Source organism: Aphelocoma coerulescens, chromosome 2 (genome assembly GCF_041296385.1).
Source record: "Aphelocoma coerulescens isolate FSJ_1873_10779 chromosome 2, UR_Acoe_1.0, whole genome shotgun sequence".
In the NCBI taxonomy this organism is placed as follows: domain Eukaryota; kingdom Metazoa; phylum Chordata; class Aves; order Passeriformes; family Corvidae; genus Aphelocoma; species Aphelocoma coerulescens.
Window position 1 is genome coordinate 112730150 of NC_091015.1, and position 26515 is coordinate 112756664.

The 26515-nt window shown below is 38.2% G+C and overlaps 2 long non-coding RNA genes across 3 annotated transcripts; one reads left to right on the forward strand and one right to left on the reverse strand.

Annotated features, from left to right (window-relative positions):
• Positions 1 to 6721: 6721 nt before the first annotated feature.
• On the reverse strand, positions 6722 to 18750 carry LOC138105871 (uncharacterized). 2 transcript variants are annotated; one of them, XR_011148754.1, is made up of 4 exons: positions 18642 to 18750; positions 9922 to 10066; positions 9431 to 9486; positions 6722 to 7516 (listed from the first exon to the last, which is right to left on the reverse strand). It is a non-coding gene; the product is annotated as an uncharacterized lncRNA (long non-coding RNA). The 2 variants fall into 2 exon arrangements; XR_011148753.1 differs by lacking the exon at positions 6722 to 7516 and adding an exon at positions 8495 to 8896.
• Positions 18751 to 19156: 406 nt separating this feature from the next.
• On the forward strand, positions 19157 to 22559 carry LOC138105872 (uncharacterized). Its single transcript, XR_011148755.1, has 4 exons — positions 19157 to 19345; positions 20379 to 20459; positions 21064 to 21120; positions 21196 to 22559. It is a non-coding gene; the product is annotated as an uncharacterized lncRNA (long non-coding RNA).
• The last annotated feature ends 3956 nt before the right edge of the window (positions 22560 to 26515 follow it).

Here is a 26515-nt window from a genome sequence, read left to right on the forward strand (position 1 = left end):
AAATCCTGCAGCAACAGCTTTTTCCTTTCTTTATACGTCTCTAGAGACCAACACTGTTTTTTTCCAAACCTCCATATAAGTAAAATATGATTTTCTGACTCCACAGAAAGCATGTATGTCACACACCAAGAGGAAGAAGATTCTGTGTTAGACTCACATGAATGCTTATGAAATAATGCAGTTCACTTGGCTTCACTCTTCATTTCAATGATCCCAACAGAACCTTCATTTGAAAAGTAAACACGATAATAATTAGAAAGGGAATAATATGAGTTGCAGGTCAGCCCTACTGTGATGGCTCTGTTAAGGTTGTGTACCTTTCCCTGTCGTAGAAACCGAAGTCGGGTACCTGTGGAAGTGAAAAATATTGAATCCATTTGGAAGCATCATTAGTAAACAAAATCTACCACTCACTTCCATGCCTTTGCACTGTAACAGGATACTGAAAGACTTGAATGACCTCCCTACTTCCTCTTCCATCAATCCATTAGCTCAGTTGTGAGAGGAAGGACACGCTAGGTGAGCTAAAATGTGTGTGGCCTTGTTGCCACCGGAAAGAGGTTAAGTAGATTTCACACAATTCAGAGTACAAAGAAAGGGATATTGCATTCACCTTGTGTATGCTATTTATTTTTACAGTGCAAATGGAGAAGCTGAGGTGTTCTGGGTGACAGTTTTAAAGCTAGACACACCCTATGCTTGGGACACAAGACCTTTGGAAGCTGCCCTGATGCACAGATTTCATCCCTGAAGAAAAGCACCAATCCTGAAGGTGCTCATCCCTGTCAATACCTCTGCATTTCACAATGATACGTTTTCAAAAGCAGCTGAACATGGGGAAATCCTAAGTTAAACTTCATGTTGTTCTTCAAGTTTTCTACTCACAGCTGAATAATTATTCTCCTTTAAGAGCCATAGATGATCAGATTCCCCACACAGCAGTTTTGTTACACAGACAAAAATTCATGAACATCCCTCTAGCTGACCCTGCTAAAAGAATAATGCGTAAATGAAAAATCTGTTTAAGAAATGGAAAACAAGAATTACATTTTGCCCCAGTGACTACTCAAGCACTTTAAATATGGATGGATATATATATATGTATACATAAACATACATACTTATGCTTATATAAAAATGTACATGTATTTATATATACAGGCTTACACTGAAGGTAAGAGTCTAAGAATCAGATATTTTTGTTAACATTTTGAGGGGTAATGTAAAAAAATATGAATATATAACATATCTGTGATACTGCCTCCCAAACTCCAGATTTATTTATCTGAATTCCCAGGAGGGTTCTTCACATGATACAGGAAAAAATAATATGTAAAGATATGTGGTCTGATGCTTTTTGAATGCTAATTTTTCTAAGCTTAGAAAGCTATTTAGAATACAGTAATGTTATTAACTTAATGCATAAATTATATTGGGTTATATAATAAAAATAGAATTTTTTTTATTTTTGAAAGTTATTCCTTTTATCAAATATATTGACATATGCATTGATATATAGTATTTATTTATGACTACAAAAGCTCACTTAACTTTTTTACCAAAGGAATTGTTCATATGTCCTATGTGTATATATTATACTGTACCTTTATCCATATTTCTGCCAGCCCTATTTCAAACTCTGAATTTGCTTTTTACTCTCTACTTCCCTTTTCTATTTTTTGCTTGCTAACTGAATTTATTCCTACTGCCCGTTGTCCATTTTGATTTTTGAGCCTCTCTTTATTGAAATGAGAGTCAAGTGATAAACTCTGAGCTGCAATTTTGAAACTATTATGCTGAAAGGAGCTTGAAATTGGATAGAATTAGCTTATTCGTTCAGCATTGCAAAAGGAAAAATACTAGTAATTCCTGAGCACTTCGAATTTCCATTTACTTCAGAGCAAATTTCACATATTCAGCATGTACCCAGTGCTAGACTTGCTTTGGAGCTTCCCTGGGAAATATTTTCCTGGTCTGTGAGCAGAGTCTTTGCCATCCAGACCTGAAAAAGAATTGCTTCTGAGATTGCAACCACACAAAGGAAGAAAAGGACAGCATTAGCTTGTGATTGATGAGCAGATAGAAAATGGATGGGAAGTCTAGAATTACTATGTTTTCTTATATATTCTAAAATAATTTATGCATTAGAATGATACGTACACCTGTTGGGGTACAGGCCTATACAAGCCATGGGCAGTAATTGTTGTAGAGAAGAACATGCAGCATGCTGAGTATCCAAACAGAGCCATAAGAATGTATCATTAACTGAATGCTTGGTTCAACTAGTGCTTGGTGCCCCAGAGTATGCGTAGCTAGCAGGTACATAGCAAAGCAGTTTAAAAGTTCAGGTAAAATATCAATAAGAGGATTCATGTTGTATATGTAAAGAACTGATAAAGCTCATGCCAAGGGAGAGCTGTAGAGTGCATTCTCAAGCTGCTGTTTCAAGGTGTTTCAAGATGCTGGGACATTCAGCCTTCTGTGCTACTTGGTGCCCTGTAATACCTACAGTATTGTCTGAATTAAAGGTTTCACAGTTCATATGTTCACAGACTATGCTGAGTTGGAAGGGACCCCCAAGGATCATCAAGCTCAACTCATATCCCTGCACAGGACAGCCCCAAGAGACACACCCTGTGCCTGAGACTACTGTCCAAACACTTCTTGAACTCTGCCAGGCTTGGTGCTGTGACCACTTCCACCCAGTTTAGACACAATTTTAGTTTTACAGTGTGGCAATGACTGAGAAAAGCCAACTTGTTAATGGCAAGCCATATTTTACACCTTTAAAATTACACCTCAACCTGAGCTGCCAAATTCCTCTTCAGACTCCTAAATAAATGAACAGACGTTCAGAACTAATACACTGCAAGTCAACCTCATCAAGCTTGTTAAAAACAAAGGAAATCTGAACACAGAATATTTTTCTTTATGCCTGAATAGGGAAACAGGATCCCAGCTTTACAAGAGAGATTTCAAATATCTTTCTTATATCTTCATTAACACTTACAGTTCTTAATTTCATGTTTCTAGAGCTATAGAATCTTCTGGTCATGTACTCTTTACTTTTCATTCTGCAATTGGATTGTAGTAATATTTATATGACATATGCAATGATCAGACTTGCTCTGCTGGTTATTGGAAAATTTCCTTTTAAAATTTCCTTTTAAAAACAGATTTTAATCATAAACAGGACCTTTCAAATTACTTCTTTATGGTGTTCCAAATCCAGTGTGCCGGTATTTTGAATAGGACCAACAAATAGATGGTGATTACTTAACATCATAATAGGTCTCTAAATATTTTAACTGACTTTATAATATCTTTGTGATGTTCAGAAAGATTTCTTGAAGAGCTGCACGGCATGGTACAGACCAATGGTGACATCAAGTGGTGATTTACATTTTGACTGTATTTGAGAATAATCACAGGTTCAATGTCAAGAACTGGCAGAAGGGCATTCCTAATCTTTTTTTTCTGGTTTTTTTTTTTTTACTTTCTCCTTTATCTGCAGTGCTTTTTATTTTCAGTTCTGCATCACCCTGTGGAAAACACTAAATACTATCCAGCCTGAAGGATGACCGCATATGTCTCCAAATATCAGGTTAGGGTTTCCTGAGGTCATCAAAGCTATGCCAGAGAGTTAAACTAAATACTAATAAACTAAAAACTGATATTCAGCTAGGTATTTCACTTCTGATATGTGAAGGTCTCTCCTTCGTTCAGGATCTGAATTAAATGTGAACTCTGAAGGATATGCAGTCTTTTATTTTCTGCAGACCCAGCAGTACACTACTCCTCAGTAAGAACTAACGACAACCTATTTCTTTTTAATTTGATCCAATATCAAATACTTGTCTTGAGTCCTTCCATTTTAGAGACTACATCAAGGGCTTTTTTCACTGGGCTTGCTAGTTCTTATCAGTAAATGATAACTCTGTTACCACAAAGTCACCCACATTTAAACAAGTAAAATACTTTTCAGATGTTTCAGTGTTGTAAGTAGCAAATTGGATGCTGTCAGTGTCATAGGGCACAGAAAGAAATAGCAGCCAGAACCTGCAAACACTGGAGAATAGTGATTGCATAGCTTAGGCCTCAGGAGTCAGATGACCTGTACATCCTTTTGCTTACAGAGCAGATGTGATTCTGTGCCCCTCTGCATCCTCTCAATAGCTCTTTCCCATGGGCCTTACCCTTATAGTGACATGGCCTAGCTGGCTTTTTTCTCTATAAAACGTCAAAGAGAGTCACAGCCTTCCCTATCTAATGCTTGGGAATTCACTCTGCGCTGCATAATCAGGCTTGAAATCAGCTACAGTGCTAAGCGTCTCCATCTGTAACCATCTTTTGAAAAAGAACATACCACAATTAGTTGCAGTGAAGGGTAATTATTAAAAACAAATTTCAAGGGGTTTATTTTGGGGTTTTTGTTTTTTTTTTTATCTCAGTCCAGACTTTTAGGAAGCTTCCACTGCTAGGATGTCAGAATTATCATGAAATTGTATATAGAAAGAAAAAGGAGAGGTTCTTTTCCTTTAAAATGGTGGATTATCTGACCAGTTTCAGTGCATTGCTGGTCCATGACTAGTGTCTAATTAAAAGAGTAGTGTGGAGTTCCACGTGAATTTCTTCTCCAGGCTTAACTGTTACAATGTGCAGGTTTGACTATTAGAGCATTAGATCTCTGGAGCTGGTGGAACATAAAGGGAGGGTGTTTTTAGAAGGGTTGAACCAAGTAGTTAAAAGGGATCTGGCACAAACTCCAAAATCCTGTTTATAGCATTACATCCAGGGTGGGTTCCTGTGAAAGCTAGAGAAGACACCCGATATCCCAGTGCCAAACTTATGACCCTTCATTACCTCCTTTGGTAACAGAAAATGGAAATGAAGTGATAGAATAAATTTACCTCATGTGAAAGGAAAACCAAAACTCATGTACCATTCAAGTCTGTGTCTAAGGTTGAAGTTGTGACTCAAGTAATACATAAACCCTCCTTTGCACCATTTCTTTGGCCACTGTGAAAAATTCACCAGAGTATATGAAGTCCTAGAGAAGATAGGTACACAAAATAGCCCTCCCACTATAAATCTTGGCTTTGTGTCACTTTTATGAGGAAATGTTCTTTTCTCAGAGCAGTGGTTTCAGACATTAAGGATTCACTCTTTTAAAAAAGAAAGCAAAAGAAAACTTAGGTGTCTTGTGACATCTTAATGTACAATGGCCAAACAGACAGACAAAGAAGAGAGCAAGAGACATTCAGCAAAGCACATCACCTTTTTTTAGCCATCTAGAGAGGCTTTCTATGGCATTCAATGTGATGAAAAAAGGCACCACAACAGACTAAGTCCTAGAGATACAGCCCTCTTTGTCCTAATTAGAAAGACCTGGACACATCACCAGGAGGGGTAGATGAGCAAGAAAGCAGGAGCAAGTAGGAGTAAGTTCAGCACTTTCATAAGTACATTTTAAAGATGCCTGCATAATCTTGAACAGTGGTATAGTAAAGTAAGTCTGGACAATTTTGTGACATTTTCAAAGTATATTCTGTCCCACAAATTTAATGCATAAGTGATGTTTATAAACATTTCTGTGTTTAATTCTATGGAAAGTCAACACTTATTTTTTCTGCTTGTTTTTTCTAAAAACCTTGCCATCTATTTTCTTAACATCAGTTGTAGACTCATGTTAAAGCTGCTGAACATTTCAGAGCAGCAGCAGAACTTGCTTTTTAAAGATCTGCTTATGGCAGTATGTCATTCTTACGGGGAAAAACTTTCTGATACGGAGTTGAAGCCGTCCTTGATACTCTGGAGTGTTAAATGTTACAGGGGCCAATAACACGGGAGTTGTTCAAAGACAATAACTGTTAACAATGCACCAAGAGTAAAAACTGTTAATATAGGACCAAATCATAACCCAAACTAAGGGCACAAGATGAATGAAGGTTTCTGAACCGGAATCTAAGTAATCAGTTCTTGGTTTGGATTTTATGTTTATGATGCACAAGCTTATTTTTATTTCTTTCCACAAGAGGGCAATAGTGAACTATAAATGTATTTTTTCCTTCACTCAAAAGTGTTGAGAAGATAGTAAAATTATTATTAAAATTATTTTTTCGAAAAAATCAGATGTCACACTACTATAATTCAAAACCACTTTTTGAAATTAAAAAACCCTATGTCTGTAATAAAATCTTCCACAAAGAAAGGAGGCTTTTTCCCATAAAAAGGAAAATATTCAGCACGTTTCAGCCTGAGATGCTGGAAATTAGAATTACATCAATGACTAAAGAGCTTTACTCATATTTCTATTGTCTGAGGACTTCTGTCATAATATATGCTGTGCTACATACTAAGTTTTTGTTGTTTTATGTTCACCATTATTTAATTCTCATGTTTAGGTTTATCTTTATCCTAAGCAAGATTTTCATTTCTTCCATCCAGGCATTTTCCATTTGAATTTCAATAGTCCTCTTCTGATTTCGTTTTGCTGTCTCAGTGTATTTGTTATATATTTTTATGGTTCTAATGTGTGTCTTGAACAACTGACTTGAGAGGAAATATTTGTGTATTTCTTTCCAAGAAAAAAGAAGAGATTCTGTGAAATATTAAATGGTATCATTATATTTTCTTTTTTTTTTTTCTTTTTTTTAATCAACACATGGGAAACCTATTTCTCACTTATATCTGTTACAATGTTCTTTTTTCCCATGGCTATCTCAACAAGCACTTGATTTCTGTGCATTAGAAACCTGGAGTTTTATTTAATATTTATCACAGGAGGGGAAATTTTTAGTTCAAAAAAGGTTAGAAACTTTGGCCACCCGCACCAATATTTCTGTTTGCCACTGACTCAGGATAACTTTCTTTTGGGATTAACAGCAATAAAGGGAAAAACACAGCTGTAGTTTTCAGTTCTTGTCCACAAAAGATGAGCAATGTTATTTCCTGAAGTAAGAACGTCATTTCTGTGCACATCAATCCAGAAATATTTAAATATTTGAATATTTGAATATTTATTTGAATATCTGAAAGGAGGTTTTGTAATAGCTCTGCAACCAAATTACTGTAAGTTTTATCCCAATGGAATTTTCCTGAGTAACATCTGAAGATGATGTATCCTGAATCATAGCAAAAATCTTTGTTTCTATTGAAATGCTTGATATGAAAGAAAAAAACTATGAAGTGGGGCACTGCTTGTTCACCTGACAAACGGTCAACAGAACATTCCTGAATTTTGTGTAGTTAACAAAACAGTTAATTCTCTGAATGGATTACAATGTCAGCCTTTAAGACACAGCTTTTCCCTGCTGTGTTTTTTAAAGCTAGTTTGCATATAAAATCTTGCATGTGTTTTGGTGAAATTGTACATGGAAACACCTGGATTAATAGAAGTGTTTTTTGCCTAAAAATACAGGTACAGGACTTGTTCCAACATCTGCAGTATATCTCAGTTCTGCCCCCTCTCAACACAGCTTAGTTCTCCATTGCATGGAAGAGCAAGGAACTAAACCTACAACAAAAACATCAAATATGAAATCAGTCATTGGAGTCTAAGCTGAAACATCTGAATGTGTTTTCTTAATACATCCAAAGTTGCACATGAACAGCCATTAAACATAGGACAAGATTTATAGGCAAGAAAGTCAAGTGTCTTGCCCAAGACGGTTTTTCTGAGATTACAGAATTTTGCAGGCCTGGATTGCCTAATCCTTCTCTCAAGCACTTCTCAGAAGACAGAGCAATCACATTCCAGCATGTAGGCTAAAGTCAGGTAACAAAGCTTGCAAATTTTAGGGGTTGGGGAGGATATGAGAAAATAAAAGGGAAATATCTTGGAAGTATGAAAGGACTTTTGCACTAGAGGAATCCGTAGGACAAAAAGTTTGAAGAGATGGATCTCGCTGATAGGAGGTCTTGGTGACCACTGGAAGAACTAAAGCCCTTGAAGAGGACAGCAGGAGAAGTGAGCAGCTCTGGGCCCTATGCAGAGGAAAGGGAGCAAGACACTGCAGTGTGGGGTCACAGTAAGAGGGATTCTGACATGAACCTCTTGTAGGTGCTTCAGCTCCCCTTCAGATGCCTTGCTAGCACTACAAACTGTCTTGAGAATATATCTATGAGTCATTCACTTCAGAGCTTGTGAGAGAGGAGAGGGATGAGCCAGGGTGACTGACATTTGACATTAGAGGACAGAGACTTTCAGATTACTTATGAACAGACAGAGTGTAGAAAATCAACAGAACAAAGAGAAGCACGTTGCAAAGACAAAACATTTCAATTTAGCCATGGAGAAAAGATATTTGAAGGAGTATAGTGTCATATAAGAAAGGCAGCCTTAGAGCAGGCTGCCTCTTAACTCCATTTTAGGGAGCTGCTTTCATGACATGAAAGAAACAAGCAAGGGCATGACTATGGAACTCAGAAAAAAATGGTCAGACAAGTTGGATTTATTTGAACATTTGCAACATTGACTATTGGGCGTTACAGGAGCCAGTTGGACTCCTTGGTGATCCCCTGTATGAAAATCAGAGATGAAGACATTGTATCTGATGAGAAATACAAATGCAGCCCAAGAATAACTGATAAGGGAAGGCCCAAAAATTTTGGCATATGGCTACAGATGACTAAAGAGGAAATTAAGAGATCAGTGGAAATTTAATTGAAACCATCTATGTAAATCATTATATAAACCAACAAAGTAATGAGGGAGTGTATAAACATCTGAGAATCAGTAAAAACAAAAATCAACAGAAGGATGTACATATATTCGGTAATGGAAGGAATTCTGATTTTAAAGAAAAAGAAGACAAATGTCCTTTATTTTAAAAGAAATTGACTTCTCTGTTGGTGCAGAAAATTAGCAGCAAGGGTCGTCTGGACAGCAGGCACTCTGTCCAAGAAAAAATTAAGTTATGCCATGGAAAATTACCCAGAAGCTAAAATACTGTCATTGGGAAACATCACTGCATTTATCCCAATGTATTGTTCAGGTACTTTATACTCCATTTCTCTTTTTGGTCATTTCTACCTCTTAGAATATACTCCCAAGGAGATGATAGTCTCCTCCACTGATGAAAAAAAGCAAAATATTACACAATTTCCTGGCCAAAACATTTCACATTGAAAGATAACCTAGTTAAAATGCCTGTGCTAGAGAAGAGACTTGGGAACAAACTAACTTAAATACAGTTCTACAGCTCCCTACAGCAGCATCCTGAATCAATGCATTTCAATTTTAATTAAAAAATATTCAATTTAAAGCCTTTCAGAGATTAAAAAAAAAATCACAGAAGCAATAGATGTGTTCCACAAAGTAACACTAACTGATAAAAGTATATATTCAAGCAGCAACAAAGGGGAGGAAAAAGCCATTAAACTTTTAAGTTTTTTAAACTCTATCCATTTTATGGAAAGTTCTACTCACATTTTTCATGATTAAAGTAAAATTAAACTTTGTGTTGAAGTTAAGGTCTTGAACAGCTGTAACACAGAGAACAAAGCACACATTCACAAGAAACAGATTGTAATCTCTTCCGGGGACAAAATGAATACAATGGGAATTTAAAATGAAATTAATAGCATGAGTTAGATTAAAAGTACATTAAAATAAATTCAGTCTGCTATATGATGTGATGTGTCACAATACCCTACAGATCCAGCAGACTTCTCATGCAGATAAAGATCACTACTGCAGTGTGCATTCAGATAGCATACTTCTTTGTGTTTTTCTTCATTATACTGTTTTCTGTTTCTTTATTTATCTTAATCTTGCTGTTGTTTTGGGGTTTAGTTTTTTGGAGGGTTTTCATAGATTGATGAGTAATACATTAAATTAAGCAAAAGTAATCCTTTTTTTACATTTTTTTTCTGAAAAAAATGCCGTTTTCTATTAGAAAACTTGGACTAAATACTCACATTTGAAATAGCTCCTGGATGCATACACTTGAAATTACGCAGCTTCCATTTGATCGCAGTGACATTGAAGCTGGGCTAGTTTCATGGAAATGAATTATCTTCTATGTTGTCTGTATTTCTGCTCTTCCCTTAATTTAGTCTTCATCTGTGTGTGAAATCAGATTTAGAAGAGAAATGTCACGTGAACTAGAAAATGGCTGATCTCAGATTTTGGCACGAGCTAAGAATTTTAGCGAAAACTGACAACATAAAATGACAATTAAAGATTTACAAAGATAATAGAGAGTGCCTGCAAGGTCAGGTATGTTATCTGCAATTTCTGGCAGTTGAAAAGTTGTGATATAATAACAGATATTTGTGAAATACGTCAGAATGGAAAAATCTGTTTGTACACTGTCATACCTGTGCATAATTTCTACAGGATGAATAGACAATGCAGATACAGAACTGGAGAAACAACTTGTCTCTTGGAGGACTTTGTAAGATGGAGTTAACTATTTCAAGTGGAAGAAAGGCCCCTACAGCAGAAGCAGCCATTGAGTTACATAGGAAATGGGTATATTATCTGTTAAACTGTATCTACAATATTTAATAGAGCATCTTAATAAGATGAGTATAAACTGTTTGGTAGAAACAGCAAAGAACTGCTTATTTTCATATTTGAGGAGCAGATATCAGTCATCAGATAAGCAGTATTAAATGGAAACCTAAGTGGTCAGAGATCAGAAGAGGCTTTTTCCACCTAGCAAGAAGAACCTGCAAGAAACTGTCACTCTCTGCAAAGATATCAGATGATGAAGAGTAGCAAGATAATGCTACTACAGGAGCAAGGTAACATGGAGTGCTGATTGTACACTTTTATTTATCCAGCTCTTCCACTTTTGAGCTGAGAAAGGCTCAGGAACAGAAGGCACAAGGAGGATGAAAACACCTGAGCAGTTTTAAAACAATGCTGCAGAGATCACAAAAAAACCCCAGCGTTGCCTTCAATAGCAAAGAAATGGATCCACATGTCCCAGGTGACTGACATCCTCTTGTCTTGTATTCTGTAGCTGTCAGCTGCCAAGTGTCCTTGGAAATCCCATCTTGTACTGTCAAGTATAATCCTGAACTGCATGGATAAAACAACTGTTCTAGATATAGTGGCAATTATAATTCTAACTAAAAGTGAAAGGAATTATGAAACTAGTTAGATAAACACTATGTCATGAGGGGATCATATACCAATATAACATCTAGTTCATATTGCCTGTTTTTTTTCCTGTAAATGTAATAAAATATGATGGGTTGTATGTTCTCATCTAAAAATGGGGGTTTTGTCCCCTCTTTCTCTGGCTATACATGGTCCATAGGCATCTAAATGCACCAATGAACATTTCAAATATATAAATATCAACAAAAAAGGATTTTCAATATCATTCACCTTAAATGTGTTTCAAAATGATGAAAAAACATGGCCACAGGAAAAATATTGTAATACTTAAAATGTAATCAGGTAGTTACGGTCCTACTTTTTGAAAAGAAGGATTCTTGCTGTTCTTGCTGAATGAACCTGAAGTCAAATGAACAGTCTGTAAGTATTCAGAGCAACAGAGAATATTATCTTATATCCACTCCAGGTACCCACCAGGAGAAGGATCCAGACATAAATGAAATATGCTCAACATCACTCCCAGCCACTAAAGCCACCTGGCACAAACTGGGAGAAAAACAGGGTTTCTAGCCTAAGTATGCCCGGGATTTATTGGCATGCAAAAATGGTTGGCATAGGCCATGAGAGCAGCATAGAACATTGTCACCACTCTACAGTGTGCATGATCACACAGGAGTACCCAGAAAGGTCTCTGGACATTTTAATTTACCAGTATAAATGCAGCTGTGAGAGGCCAGAGCATGTTCAACACAGTGTTTCAGAAAGATAGTTAGGGCAAATGTTAGTGGACTATCATGGCAGAGGGAAGTCTATCCTTTCCTAATTTTGAGCTCTAAAGCACATACATAATGACCAAAAGGGGTTTTTTTAATGTATTTTCCTTGTTATAACCTTGAACTAAAAAATCCTAAAAAACTGAAAATGGGGATTTGGAAGAATGGGAGTTATACTACAAGTTCTATCAAGCAAATGTCTTGTGATATGTTAGTTTGGAGGTATGTATTAGTTTCATTGATGGAAAATACTTGAGTCAAATGATGCAGACTGATTATTTTAAATGAAGTTTCATTTTTTTCAGTATGGAGACCAAACTGAATCTTAAAGTCTGCTCAAAAATACCAAATATCTGAATACCAATCCAGGAAATTAGCACAGGCTAGAGACTCATCTGCAGTAAATCCACATAATTTTTTTGATTTCAGAGACTAGACATAGAAGCAAACTTGATTGCCTTTTCTCTTTTAATAACTGCAATCATCTCAAAGAAAACAGAATATTAAACAGAAGTGACGAGGCTAATGCTGAGAAAAGAAATTATAAATCCTAGTATCTTTGAGATCTTCATGGAGCAAGCTTTTATTTGTATATCTGCTATTCAAAGCAGAGAAGCACAGTTTCAAGAACGCAAGAATCTCTTGCATTGCTCTTTATTTTTGTCTTACACATCTTTAAATTGTCTCCTTCCATCAGAACAATACAAATCAAGAGCAAATCCATTTCATTCAGCATTTTCACTGCATTTAGGGGATCCACATCCAGAAACAAAAAGGAGGAAGAGGGAGGTTCAGTTCACTGGATAAAAGCCTTTCATGGTGTTATTTCTATTTCTTGTCTCAATTTGATGGGAAATAACATATAAATCCAGATTAGAGATTCAATTAGAAATATTTCAAATATAGCTAATATTTAAAGAATGCAAATAGATATAATAATTTTTTTTTAAAAATTACCGTCAGAGAATCTAAATAAATATGCTATTCATAGTGAAATTGGCTTAAGTAAAAGTTCTCTAGGTCAGTGCTTTAAGGGAGTTACTCTTCCTGATAATAGATTGCATCTTCAAGGAACAGTTTTGATTAAAGAAAATCTGGTTTTCTAGTGAAGGTCTTTTACAAAAGCTATGTAAGAGATTTCAGATCCCCATTTGGGAAATAAAAAAAGAGACCTAAGCTTCCCAGTTTTTGGTCTCCATAAAAACTTGCCCAAACTTCAAAGCCTCTTATCCAATAAAGTTCCCATTTTCTCTACTTGTTCAGAATTTGGTTGGTAACTCATGTCCTAAATAGAAAAAATATCAGTAAGGTATGACAATCATAACACATCAAAAAGTACAGTAATCTCATCTAATTGGTACCATTATCAAAGACAGCTTCCAATTAAAAGACAACTAAGAAATCAATAAAAAAACAGAATAATGGTCAAATGTCCTGAAAACAGTATAAGAGTGAGTGGAATCATTTATTAGCCATTTAATATATATGGCAGTGGGATCAACTTTCTTTAAACATTTTTTTTTCTTTTTGCTACATTTTCATATAAATAAAAAAGCAAGATTTCAACTTCTTTATAAATCCTACAAGAGCAGTATGGTACATTTAAATCAGAGGAAAATATTTGCCTCTTATAAACAACTTTTCCCCTGTACTTATTTATGCCAATTAAGTGAAACTCTAGCAGATACATCTAAGTAAAACTTGATTGGCATGTTTATAGTGAAAATGTTGCAACTGTGCTCATATTAGACTATCAGTTGGTTTTGCTGGTTGTCAGTATGTCAGCAATTATACCTTCATCAACCAGCCCCTAAAAGCAGAGGGAATCATCTTGGCTTTCTTAGTAAGTCTGAGAAAAACAAGAATTAAAGCCTGGTGTCAGATACAATTAAGCACATCCACAGCTTTTAAGCTTTTAATCATTATATTGAAGACATCTTATCTAGTTACTTAGAGGTTTTCGTGGCTATATTTTGGACAGTAAACAGTATAAACTTTATCACATTCCTATTTGACCATGGTGTGTTCGTACCAGGATAAACTGCAGAATCCAGAGAAGTCCAATTCACACAGGTGCTTTGTAACTGTTACCATAATCAGAAAAGTGAAAGAAAGCAAGGGAACTACCCATAAAGAAAATGTGATTAACCTCCCATTTTGCTGCACCACTCACTCTCTTTGTTTCTGCCAAGAAATACCATCTCTGTGCAATTCAGCAAAGGTCAGCTCAGACAGTACTTTGACTGTTCAAGCATCTGTCCTGGAAAGGCAGACACACACCCCAACACCAGAAAGGCCTTCCAAAAAATATGCAAGCCAGCATTCTTATACTCATTAAAGGAAACCAATTAGAGCCCAAAGGGTCAGAAAAGTAATTATTTTGCATCTGATTCAATACCCTAGATGTTAGATATAGGAGCCTGCCAAAGCGCAAGCATAGGGATATTATTCAGATACAGCACACTTACCTGTGTCTTTAAAAATGTAAATATATACATATAAATTCCAGTGTTTTGCAAGATGAAATCTTTCTTCTTTCCCCAAAGTAAAATTAATTATTTTCTTTAGCTTGCTACTTAGAGGTTTAATTTCATGACCATTCTTTGCAATATGCTAAAAGCAGTGGCATAAAAAAAAACTATTACAACAAAGGAACTAGAAAAAAAAAGTCATAATCTTGGGAAATAACATTTTTGTAGCATTAACAACTAGTTATTGCAACTAGTTTGCAATTAGCAAGGGAAATTATCAATGGTGACTTAAAATCTGTTACTTTATAGCCTTCCCCCAGCAGTGCTCATTCCAGGTTATAGCCACTGGAATCAGTGAGACCTGATATGATGGCAAGATAAGCTCAGGTAACCTGAACAGTGACATGACATTAAAAGCTTTATCTGTCCAGTTTTAGAAATAGCTTTTTAATATCACATAATTATTGTCACTTCCCCTCTTTCTGTAACAAGCATCCAACACAGTGGGTAGAAAAACAGGCATTCAAATTTTGAAACACCAGTTTTCACTATGGTGATGCCTTTTCCTGTTCTTAAAATCAAGAGTCATACACGGTTAGAAAGGGAAAAGGGATTTTACCTTGGTATTTATTTTAAGGATCCTTAGGTGCACATGTTCCAGTCATATGCATCGAGATGCACCCCGCCAAGTCTATATGCCCCCAAAGATCTGGTATAACATTATAGGTTTTGCTAATTAGCATATCTATCAAAGATTCCCCAATGAGAGGCTCAAGTGAGCCCCCCCTCCCCAACGAACCTTCCCCTGGATGGTTCTGTCTTGGTTTACAGAATGTGTTCTGGAGAGGACCTTGGGGTTTGGGGCACACTGATCTCTGGCCACAAAGCTTCTAAAATGTTTCGTCTCTTAGCTTAACAAACAAGTCCAAGAATGTAGGCAAAAGCACTAGGAATACAGAAGTTGTAAAAAAGGTGTAATGGGTATAAAAGAAAAGGCAAAAAATCTTCATGGCATCAATGGAACTTACTCACTGCTAAGGAAAGACACTCGTGCCAGAAGACAAATGCCAGATTGTACTATTACCTGCTGTTAAATAGCATATCCAATAAAGGACTTAGGAATTTAGAAGTCAGCAGATTTGGCTCCCATCCCAAAGCAGAGGTCTGTATGAGGATGATGAGCATGATGAACTCCCTGGAAAAGCACCAACAGTCAAGTGTTTCAGCAGGAGATGGGAACACACTGGCATGAGGCACCTGGATCGGTGTACACAGCACAGAAAGAACACAACAGTATCTTTGGGAATTGATGTTGACTAGTCAACTTCTCCATAAGAACCTGGGTGACTAAAATCAGATTATTTTAATCTATTTAACATTAATGGAACATTACTTTAGTCTATAAATTCTGTCTTCCCTACCAATGAGTAAGTTGTGTGCCTTTCCCACACAGACTGCACACCACTAGAACATTCTGAGTCAGAACTGATCAATAATTTTCAGAAGCAGAAGTGAGAAAAATATGAAAAGGTGAGTGCAATTCCTTTGCAAACAAGTTTCTGAGTACTTTGCACCACCCAGAACACCAAAAATGCCCCCAGCTCTATACTGTGATTGGGTGAAGGAGAAAGGAATGCACTGAGGACACAGAAACAGACTATCCCAGAAAAAGAATGAGCAAGAAAATATGTAGTAGGTGAGGAAAGTGCTATTTAAAGTTCATTTGCCAAGAAAAGCACAAATGCTGTTAACAGGAAGGCTTCCATCAATAAGTATAGGGATTGCAAAACCTTTGAAAGACCTAGAAGAACTCAGGATAAATAAAATCAGGTAATCCCAGCTCCACAGAGAACTACAAAAGAGGTAGGTGGTGAGTAAGTCAGAAAAGGCTCTGAGATGGAGACAGCTCCTGGGATATGGATCGTCTGCTTCAGAACACTCTCAGCATGCAGTAGATGTGGGTTTCTCTTGCTGAGTTATACTACATAACTCATACGTGAAAGGGCAAGGGATTTTTTTAAAAACACTGATGATGAGGTAAAACACAGACTTTTGGGTAGAAGTGTTTACTCTGTGGAGGAATCTGACCTAGAAGAGTTGGATTTTGGCTGCACATTGGATACAAGCTATAGACTGGAAGAGCTGAACTTCTAGACATCACAAGAGATCTCACCTCTGCATAAAATAAATGAACTGACTGAAGGTGAATGATTGACACCTCACAGATAATAACATAGAATCTGACACGTGGAGACATTGTGCCACTAGTAAATCTGCTTTAAAAAGCATCAAGACTGCTGGCAAAAGTGCTGCTGTGCCACAGATCTTTTCAATCCAGTAAAAATACAGTAATCTATGTTGGCTGTGTGTCTGACAGCTATTCTTGAGCAAAGCAACCTGAGTAGGTTTATGAACCTCTACCTGAAAGTCTGTGAAAGATAAAAGAAAATTTGGCTGACTGACAGGAGGGAAATGATAGTGGGTCACAATCTTGAGAAATATCGAGGAGCTCCAACTCAGGAAAAAGGAAAATTGTACTTCATTTTCTAAGCAGCAGTCACCTCTACGTCCTTGTGGCAGGGTACGTTCTGTATACAAGATATAATTTCTAACAAAAGGATAAGACCAGATTTTGACACACTTAATAAACGACCTGAATTAGTGAAACTGTTGTTTTCATGAAATTTTGAACATTAAGTCATTCCCAGAAAACCCTTGAGGTAGCTGGGAAGGCACCTCTTAAGGACTCAGGCAATCTAATTTACTCTATGAAGGATCACAGACCGATTGTGAGGGCCTTTTTTTACACAAACATTACTTCAAGTCCAGAAGCCTTCCACTTGTCTTGTAATCAGACTACCATTTGTCTTCCTCCTGCCACAGGGCCAGGTATGACTCACAGGTTATATTTAGTTAAATGGCCAGGCAAATGCCCTATGATACCGCAGTAAAGACCCAGTGTTGACACATCAGTAGGCAAACACATTTGAGGTAATTTCTTGTGTTCAAGACATCCACTTGGATTCACACCACAGGTCCACATGAGACCACAGCCCTCCTTGACTGGAAGCTGGCAGCCAAGTGGCATCACAAATGGCACCAGACACCCATGGGGTGATTCACCCTGAGTCCCAACCTATGTTTTACCTATGAATCAAGGCATGGGACTGAAATTAAGGTCTTCAAATCAAGGCACCAATGAGCAGGACATGCAGTAGCGGCACATCCCTATTGAAAGAGATAAGGAGCAAGCCACCAGAGACTTCAGCAGGATGAATCCTCTCAGTGTGTCACTCTCCCAGGCAAAACAGAAAGCAGAAATTCATCATTAGTGAAGGGGAAGACACTGCTTTAATTATAGTCCAAATGCTGGCTGTGAAACAAGAGACAATGAGAGTAAGTTTGTGGCAAGAGCAGGAAATAAAGCTGTGACAGTAAGAAGATGCTGAAGTGATGAGGAAAATCTTGAGGAATTTTTAATACATTTATTGTAAGAAAAGAAAGATTTTGGCAACAGGGTGTTTGCCTTGCACTGGGCAAAAAAATTGAAAGTATGGAATTGACTGCTTCTATTATCTACTTGTCCCCCAGAGCAGACGAAAATCTGTGAGCTCAGGTGTCTAAGAGAATTATGAGCTCCTAATTCACTGCATTTCAGTAATATAAAAGACTTACTTTCCTCAGACCTCTTATGAACTCTGACTTCTAAGTACACTAGGTGAGATATAAATAGTGCACATTAACATATGGTAAGCACTGTGCTCCGTGTGACTCATATGCATCCTCCAGTGCTGGGCAGCACTTTTAGAGGAAAGAGCTTCTGTTACATAAAACTTAACCTTCTTTTGTGTAGGAGCTGGTTTTTTTCTTCGTATGTATAGAAAGCTTCTGCTTTCCACAGAAAATCCTGATTTACGGCACTGTTTAGTGTAAACTAGAGTTGTGCAAATATTAGGATGAAAACTGAAATATTCAGAAAATATTCTTGTCATGACTAAGAGAACTGCATTTCCTTATGTTCCCACCCTCTGTGGACTCGACCGGCTCCTACAAGCTGCAAAATACACTGCAGTAACATTTGTTTAGGGATAAGCCTAACAAAGATGAAAAGATCTGCATTGTACCCTTCCTTGCTCCAAAATTCTCTAGAATTTTGATTTTCATCTTAGATGGTGGAGGGGTTTTCAGCCACTGGGAGCTGGCAGAAGGGGGTTTTACCCCTCGCGTGCTGACACAAAGAAGCCCGGAGGTCAACACTGAAACCCCTCTGGAAGGCGGCACTCAGTGCCCAACACACAATGGAAACGGGGCAGAGCTCCTCACCCAAAGGGGGCTGTATCCTTCTGTCACCATGAAGCAGGAACACAGGCGAAGGCAAAGAAGTAAAGAGAGGGGGACTCTCCGTATGTGCTCCACACAGGTTTATTCCCGTGAAACCACAGGGACAAAGAGGCCAATTGGTGGGTGGGTTCAGGGATCTTATACTGGGTACAGAATAGGTGGGGAAAGGGATCTCAGCCAATGGGATCAAGACAAGCAGGTGGGATTGACAGGAAGGGAACCAATGGGAACAACACATAGGAGGGACTCAGGGAAGGCTCCAATGGGGCGTCAAGGAACAAAGAACTTTCTAGAACTAATACATATTAAAGAAGGAAAATGAATATACATAACTTCATACATAACACAGGGAGACAAAGTATTAACCAATCAGGGGAAAATGTGCAAAAGGTAAAACAAGGGAATCATGGGTTCTCACCATGGCTGCAAAGTTACATGCTAAACTTGGGTTGCTGACCACCACAGCTGGTTGTCTGAGTTCTCAGGAGAAAGAGTAGCTACAGCCACCTGCACCGCTACAAGATGGGATATAATACTTCTTTTTTCCTATCCTCTTTTCTCTGCCTTGTCATAAGACAAATTTTCTTTTAGCACTCTATGGTTGTCTTGTAAGATTTGATTTTTTTGGAATCGCACTAACTTCTTCATGTCATCTGTTTGTGATCAAAACAAGGACAAGGAATTTGGTAAGCTTGTATAGTGTACTTTCCTCTTTTTAGAAAAATCCTGGTAGATGTTGTTTTTATATTAACTAAGAAAATTTTTCTTCATTTTGTCTATACCACAGACTTGAAATAAGCCCAGCACCTTTTCTCATCTCTAGACTAGCTGGCCCCAACCTATTCCATATCTCACAGGGAACTATTATCAGAGCTCAAATAATTTACATTTGGAACCATTCTATTTGAGCCAGATTTTCTTTTTCCTTTTCTTATAAGACAGTGATGTTTATTAAGCATAAAATTTGTGATGTAGCCAGTACAATTAAAAGGCCATGGCTTTCTACTGACCTGACAGAGCAGGATCTCAGGACATGTCTCAGCCTGACCTAATTAAATATCTGTCTAGTGAGGGGACTGTTGCCCCACTGTTTTAGTGTAAGCCCTGCAAATGCCATGTACGTAAAATAGCCAACTGAAGCAAGGAATCAGCAGGTGACAAAGAGCAGCCCCTTGAGAAGGGCTGGGGCTGCTAAAAAGGAAAACATATAAACCACTACAAGTCTAATGAGAGTATTTCAGCTTCTTCTAGTCCACTTTAATATTGTTTGAATTTACTGTTAGCACATATGTGGAAGGAGTTAAAGAGTAGACTTGCCCACCTAAAACACTGTCAGGGTCACAGAAGGAACTTGCCTTTCTAGGTGCCCAGAAATCACTGCATCATTGTCCAAAGTGCAGAAGATTGTTCCTAGAGTCAGTGGTCAGCCTCAAAAAAATGTAGGGCTGCCTATCTTGCCTTACCTGGGACTAGGGATATATTTCTGTGGTGACTGAAAAAGGGAGTGACTTTAAGCAATTTTGTGTTTTCAGTCTGTAGCAGGGATTTGGATATATATACAAACAAGTGAAAGACTTATTTAGGACACTAGCCATCTAACTTGTGGCCCTTAGAAATTCCTGACAGACTTCCTGGTGCTTTCCAGTGGTTTAAGGAAGCAAAGAACACCCTACTTAATGGATTTATCTTGCTTCTGTCTTTCAAATCTGTTTTGTACAGCAAGCCCCACTGAGCTCTGCCCTAACTGATGCCTGAAGCGGCCACCTAAAAACAGAGACTAGACAGGAGTAAGGGAATAAGGTAGGTAGTTATTCAAAGGACCTTCAAAGGTACCCCCTGGGGAGCCAGAGGCTTCTGCCAAGATGGACCCCAAGATGGACGACTGGTCATGAGTTCTTCACACTTTTACAGGTTTGGTTCATTTGCATATCAGGGTTAATTCTCCAATTAAAGCTTCAATTAATGATGTCGTTTCCCCAAGCTTGTCCCCCCTTTAGGGGCTTTTGGTTTATACATTTTGGGCCTAGGGCAGTCTGAGTGTCCTTGAAGAGCAGGCCCAGAGAGGCTTTCTTATGTCTACCTAGGATGAGAGAGCAGAAGTTACCAGGCTACAAGAAACTTCAGAGTTACACACTAAGCAGTACAGGATTTGAAAAATATGAAAGTTAAAACCTAAGGCATCACAACCATCATGCACAAAAAGACAGGGAAAAGGAACATCACAGTGCTTTTGAAATTCTGGTGCAGCTTAAGCAAACATGGGGAGTACCAGAAAGAAATTAACCAAGTTAAAGTTCTGAGAAATATTCTCATTTCCAGACTTTTTTTCTTCAGGGTTTGTGTTGGCATAATTTTTTAAAATATTTATAAAAAATATTTTTTCCTTCTGTTTTCTTCTGCATAGGCCTGAAATTTCTGAGCTTTTTGTCTTCACCTAAAATGTCATCAACCCCTTCTGCAGGTAATTTTGGATGATTTTAACCAACTCTAGCTCAGTGGGAGGCCATAATATTCACTTGCTTTTCTTCCTTCACAGAAACAGCACACAGAAGATGTCATAATTCCTGTTGCACACTAAAGGAGGAAAATATTCTTTCCACAACCAAATCTCTTTTTTAAAGTTGAAAGCTGGTTTATTTCCAATGCAGAGAGAATAGTGGTGAATGTCAAGAGGAGAACAAGTATCCGTGTGTGTGTGTGTATTCTACTGCATGAACAGCAGTCTAAAGAAACAGAACCTCTCCAGGGGAGCAAACAATGCGTTGAGATGCATACGAAGCTATAAGATTTGAGGGATATTGACTTTTTAAGCCACAGTATATGAGAGAGCAGGGGGGGGAAAATGTAAGTTTTTTTCTCTGACATGAAGAGAAGCTCTCAGAAGAATTCATTAAAACTGTATAAAACTCACTTGCTTGTTAATGTACCCTCCCATTTACCAGTTTCTGAGAACACAAGAAGATATTTGGACTTCTGAGAACATGAATTTACTAATTTAATGTTATAAGGGAAAATTCAGCTCTTGGTTGGAGGCCCAGTCTTGAAGCTGCCTACTATCTGTCCCCTAAGTTTTTAGAGTTCATCATGTTTAACTGTAATATGTACAGCTAAGCATTTAAATAGCATCTAAAGAGAGGATAGGAACCTGCAAGCCATCATTAGGTGAAAGGTTTCTTCTTGAAAATAACAAAAATTACAGACATTAGTTCAGGAGTCCTTTGAAAGAAAAAAGGATATTAATATTATTATACATTATTATATTTTCATTATACTTATATGAAGAAATGACATGTAATTTATGAACTTCATTATAATTTATGAAGAAATCACTATCCTTGCATCCCTTGTTTACCTGTTCTGAATTATGATAATTGGTCAGAGATTTTTTTTATATCCCAGGACATGATTTTTCCATAATAAATAACACATTGCTGACCTTGTGCCACCCCAGCAGCAGAGCTCATCCTGGCTCACCATGGCCTCAGCCTGGTTTGCCAGTTACCAAGAGGAGCAGTGCCTGTGGTCTGTCCTGTTTTAGCCTCACCCTGTGACCTTCAGCACAGCACTGGCCCCACCGACCAGCTGGGGAGTCAGCAGGTGACAAACGGCAGCCCTTGAGGAGGGCAGCTGGGGCTGGGCCAGGCAACTCTGCCACTCTCTGGTTACAGCTGGGAGCCCCTGAGAGGCAAAAAGAGGCTTTGAGTAGGAAAAAATAAAAGGGAAAAACAACAAAGCAACACAAAAATAGCCCCAAGCAGACACAAGACTGGGGAGGAATATGAACAACTTGTAAACCTCCCCATTTCCTCTTGAAGAGACAAAAACTGTCATTCTCTCATCCTAGTGGTACAGGAAGGCTGAGCATCACACCAGGGTAAGGGGTGAAATAGCAGTAAGCTTTCCAGCACAACAGTTCTGAAGTTTTTATTGATTAGGCTTTCTTTGTACTTTTTTACATTGTAAAAGCATTAATATCTACTGATAACAGCTATTTGCTGTCCTTTGTTTAGATTAATAATACTTCAAATTAATTAAAAATAAATACTTCAATACATATATGTGCCATGTTCCCTTTTACTCTTAAAAATATTTTGAATGCAACATTGTCATTTCACTCTTTATTACGGTTCCACATTTTTCACCTATCTTCTTCTTTTATATAACTGAAGTTATTTTACAAGCAATGAGTTCATACAGTTGCTTTTTTACAAAAAAAAAATCACACACAGCAAGTTCAGGACAAGAGATACTGTAAAATCTTATTTATCAATTTACAGGTCTGGTTTTATTATACAGCTCTGAGGGATTCTGTAAGCTATATAGAATATAACAGATGGCAGTAAGGTCTTTGATCCAGTAATCATCACTTAGAATGTATTTTGTAAAGCATACATCTCAGTGGCCCCCTGGCTGTGTTCAGGCCTCTAATGCTGCCACAGCACAATGATGCAAAACAGCTCAGACAAAAATCAAGTACTACGTATGTAAACGCTGACACTGTGCAAACACTGTACTTATCAAGTGCTGAACTATTTTTAATAAGCACTAAACTGTGTTTTGTATCTCTGGTTATGAAAGAGAAGAGAAGAGAAGAGAAAGAGGATCAGTAATAAGAAATAGTACTCTGGTCAAAAGTGAATCTAGCAGAATTCACTTATAAAGCAAACACAATGAAACATTCCTCAACTCTTATGGACAGCAGCTTCTAAACAGAACCTTTGAGTTATAATGGCAAGAAATTCCAGTCTTCATATACATTCTTTTCAAATTCATCTAGCTGACCATTTATGTTCATTTCCTTCTCCTTGGTTATAGATGGTACTCACACCAATTAAAATTGTACTTGAATATATTATATTGAGTACCTTGATGAATAGAAATGGTGTTTTCAAAACAACAAAAACAGATGAATGAGCTGGAAATTAGCTGATTGGCAAGGAAACCAAAATTTTTTTTTTAAAATATTGAAATGTGAGTTGTGACATACATCACTCTGGCCAATAATGACTGTAAGGGAAAATCAGTTGTAATTAGAAGTGATAGCAGCTTAGATACTGCAGAGATTTACTTTTGTTTTGCTTCATATCCTTGTGTGTGCTCTAAGACCAAAATGAACCAGCTTATGAATGACAATCATGCTTGGACCCAAAGGCTTTAATTAACTGTTACTGCCTCCTGCATGTCTCTGTTAAACACTTGCAAGAGAAAATAACAGTCATAAAACTGATCTTTTTACACAGATCTGAAAAACTTCATACATTACCTTTTTGCTGTTTTTTTCTCTTTTTACTTGAAAAGCACTAACTTTATCCTCTGTATCCAAGTTAGGAAGTCATTTCCACACTGCTTCTTTTCTTTTGGTGTTGCCAATTAAATATCCCAACTCTAGTCTCAAACTGAGCTTCACAACAAGGCAATTTAGATCCCTATTGAAAATCAGTGTGCAGCAAATGTGTTTCTCTTTGTCTATGGAAATAGCTGCAGAATGTTTATATCACACTGAATTTGTGTTCTCACATGGTCTGTTGTACATGTAAGCTGTTATGATTATGTCTCCACAAATGAAAGCAGTTATCTGATGATAAATCACAACACAGCAGGCAGGCACAGCAGCATGTGCAAACAGATGCACAGAAGGGGACTGGAAATGGATGAAGGTACCAAGAGTCCACAGCCATGGAGGTGATGCCCCACAGGGAACAGTGTCCATCATCCCCCAGCTCAGCAGAGGCTTCGACCCAGAGCGAGACCTGAGGGAGGATGCAGGTCTGCAGGTCGACACTTCCTCAGGCAGGAGATCTTGCCTCAGGGAGATCACCTTTTACAGCCATGGGGTCCTCTCTGAAGATGACAGACTGCTAGAAATATATGGGATCCACCTGAAAAAGTGGAGCAGGCACACCTTTGCCAACAGGCTGGCCAAGCTGGTAAGGAGACATTTAAACAAGGAATTAGGGGAGAGGGAGATTGCAGACCACAATTAAAAAGAAAACAGTAGACAGAGGTGGAAAACAAAGGATGAAGGACAATGGGAATAAGACAGCTCAGGAGTGGTTAAAGAGGGTGAAGGAACACCAGCCTCTAATGTATGTACAGAAATGCATGCATCCTGGGAAACGAGCAGGAGGAGCTAAAGCTGCATGTGCCATCACAGAAGTGTGCAGCAAAGGAAAAAAATAATCTCTTCAGGAAAGACAAGGAGGGAAAGGGCACAAGGGAGGATGCTGATCCCTAGGAGCAGGAGTAGCTTGAACATATGAAGCTATTGTGCATGATGGAGAGAAATCTGGGCAAGACCTTGCAGGTCAGGATCAGCAGAGAGGCCAGTGAAGGCATCTTTAAGGAGTCAGTTTTTTACAAACCATCCAATCTGGAAGACAAAGTTGGTGAAATCCTCTTTAAACAGTTCATGAAAGTCTCTGCACCACAGACCCTGGTCCTTGCTGGGGTCTGCCAGATCCTGAAAGGGCAACACAATGGGACCCAAACCATCAAAGGTTTCTGCTGGGTGTTGGGGATCATTTATTCATGCAGGGTTTTCACAGAGTTTATAGAGTGAATCCTCCTACAGTACATTTCTGTGCATATGGAGAAGAAAGTAACTGGGAATAGTCAGCAGAGATTGGCACAGGTAAATCATACCATGGGCCATTCACTTAAGACTTGGATTCAATGATCCTTGTGGGTCCCTTCCAACTCAATTTTCTGATTCTGTGATACCTGACCAACTGGAGAAGAGGAGTGGATGGCATTTTCTTTGCATTTTGCACAGCTTTTAGCAATGTCTCCCATAACCATCTTGTATACAGGTTGAAAACTTATGGTCTGGATGGGTGGACAAGCAGATTGGTAAAAAACTGTCGAGATAATGAATTTGAGAGATCTGTGGGTAGTGCACAGTAGCTTATGGAGTACCACATGGATCTTCAATGGGACCTTTCCTGTATGACATTAATGACCTAAAGAAGGCAATAGAGCACATTATCCTTGGCATTGCAGATGCCACAAAACTGGATTGGGGGAGGGGGGAAGCAGTCAATATATTCAGGGAAAGAGCTGCCATTCAGAGACCCAGACAGGCTGGAGGACAAGGACAACAGGGACCATGAGGAACTAAACAAGGACATGTGACAAGTCCAGAATGAAGGATGAGGAGTTTCTGAAACTACACAATCTGGAGGCAGACAGACTGGGGAAGGACAGATCTGCAGGAGGCAATTGATGGCATCAGGCTCCTCACAGTAGTGTTTGGTAGGGAGGATGGGAGACAAGAGAAATAACTTGAAAGAAGTGAGGGTCAGACTGAACATAAGGGAAACCTCCTTCTCTCTGAGGACAGACAGGCAGTGGATCATATTGTCTGGGAAGACTGCAGTCAGCCTGTGGATGTTTTCAGAACCTAAATAAACAAAGCTTTGTTCTTTGGACTGGAGACCCCCAGAGGGCCCTTCCAACCTGAATTTTGCTATGATTTTATTATCCTCTGAAGAGTGTGTCCTCCTTGGATGCAAATGCTTTGCAGATACCTCATTCAGGTTGCTACAATCTACATGAAATTTTGGGGTTTTTTAGCTGTTGTCAGACGTTTTGATGGATGGTTAATGGTTTTAGGTGTTCTTTCCAATAGTGTAAGAGCACTGTGTTGTGTTACAGAGTTGCCAAGAGAGAGACAATGGCAACTACTCTGCTGCACCTTCTGTCCAGGATGGCCTGCCTGCCTGCCTGCTGTACCACATCATAATCACTTCCAGCCACTCCACTTATTTCTTTAGCCCTGTCCTCCTACCTTCCCAGCATGTGTACCAGCTAGTAGTGAACAGAATATTTCCTTCATCTTTGGACAGTACCCCTTAAGA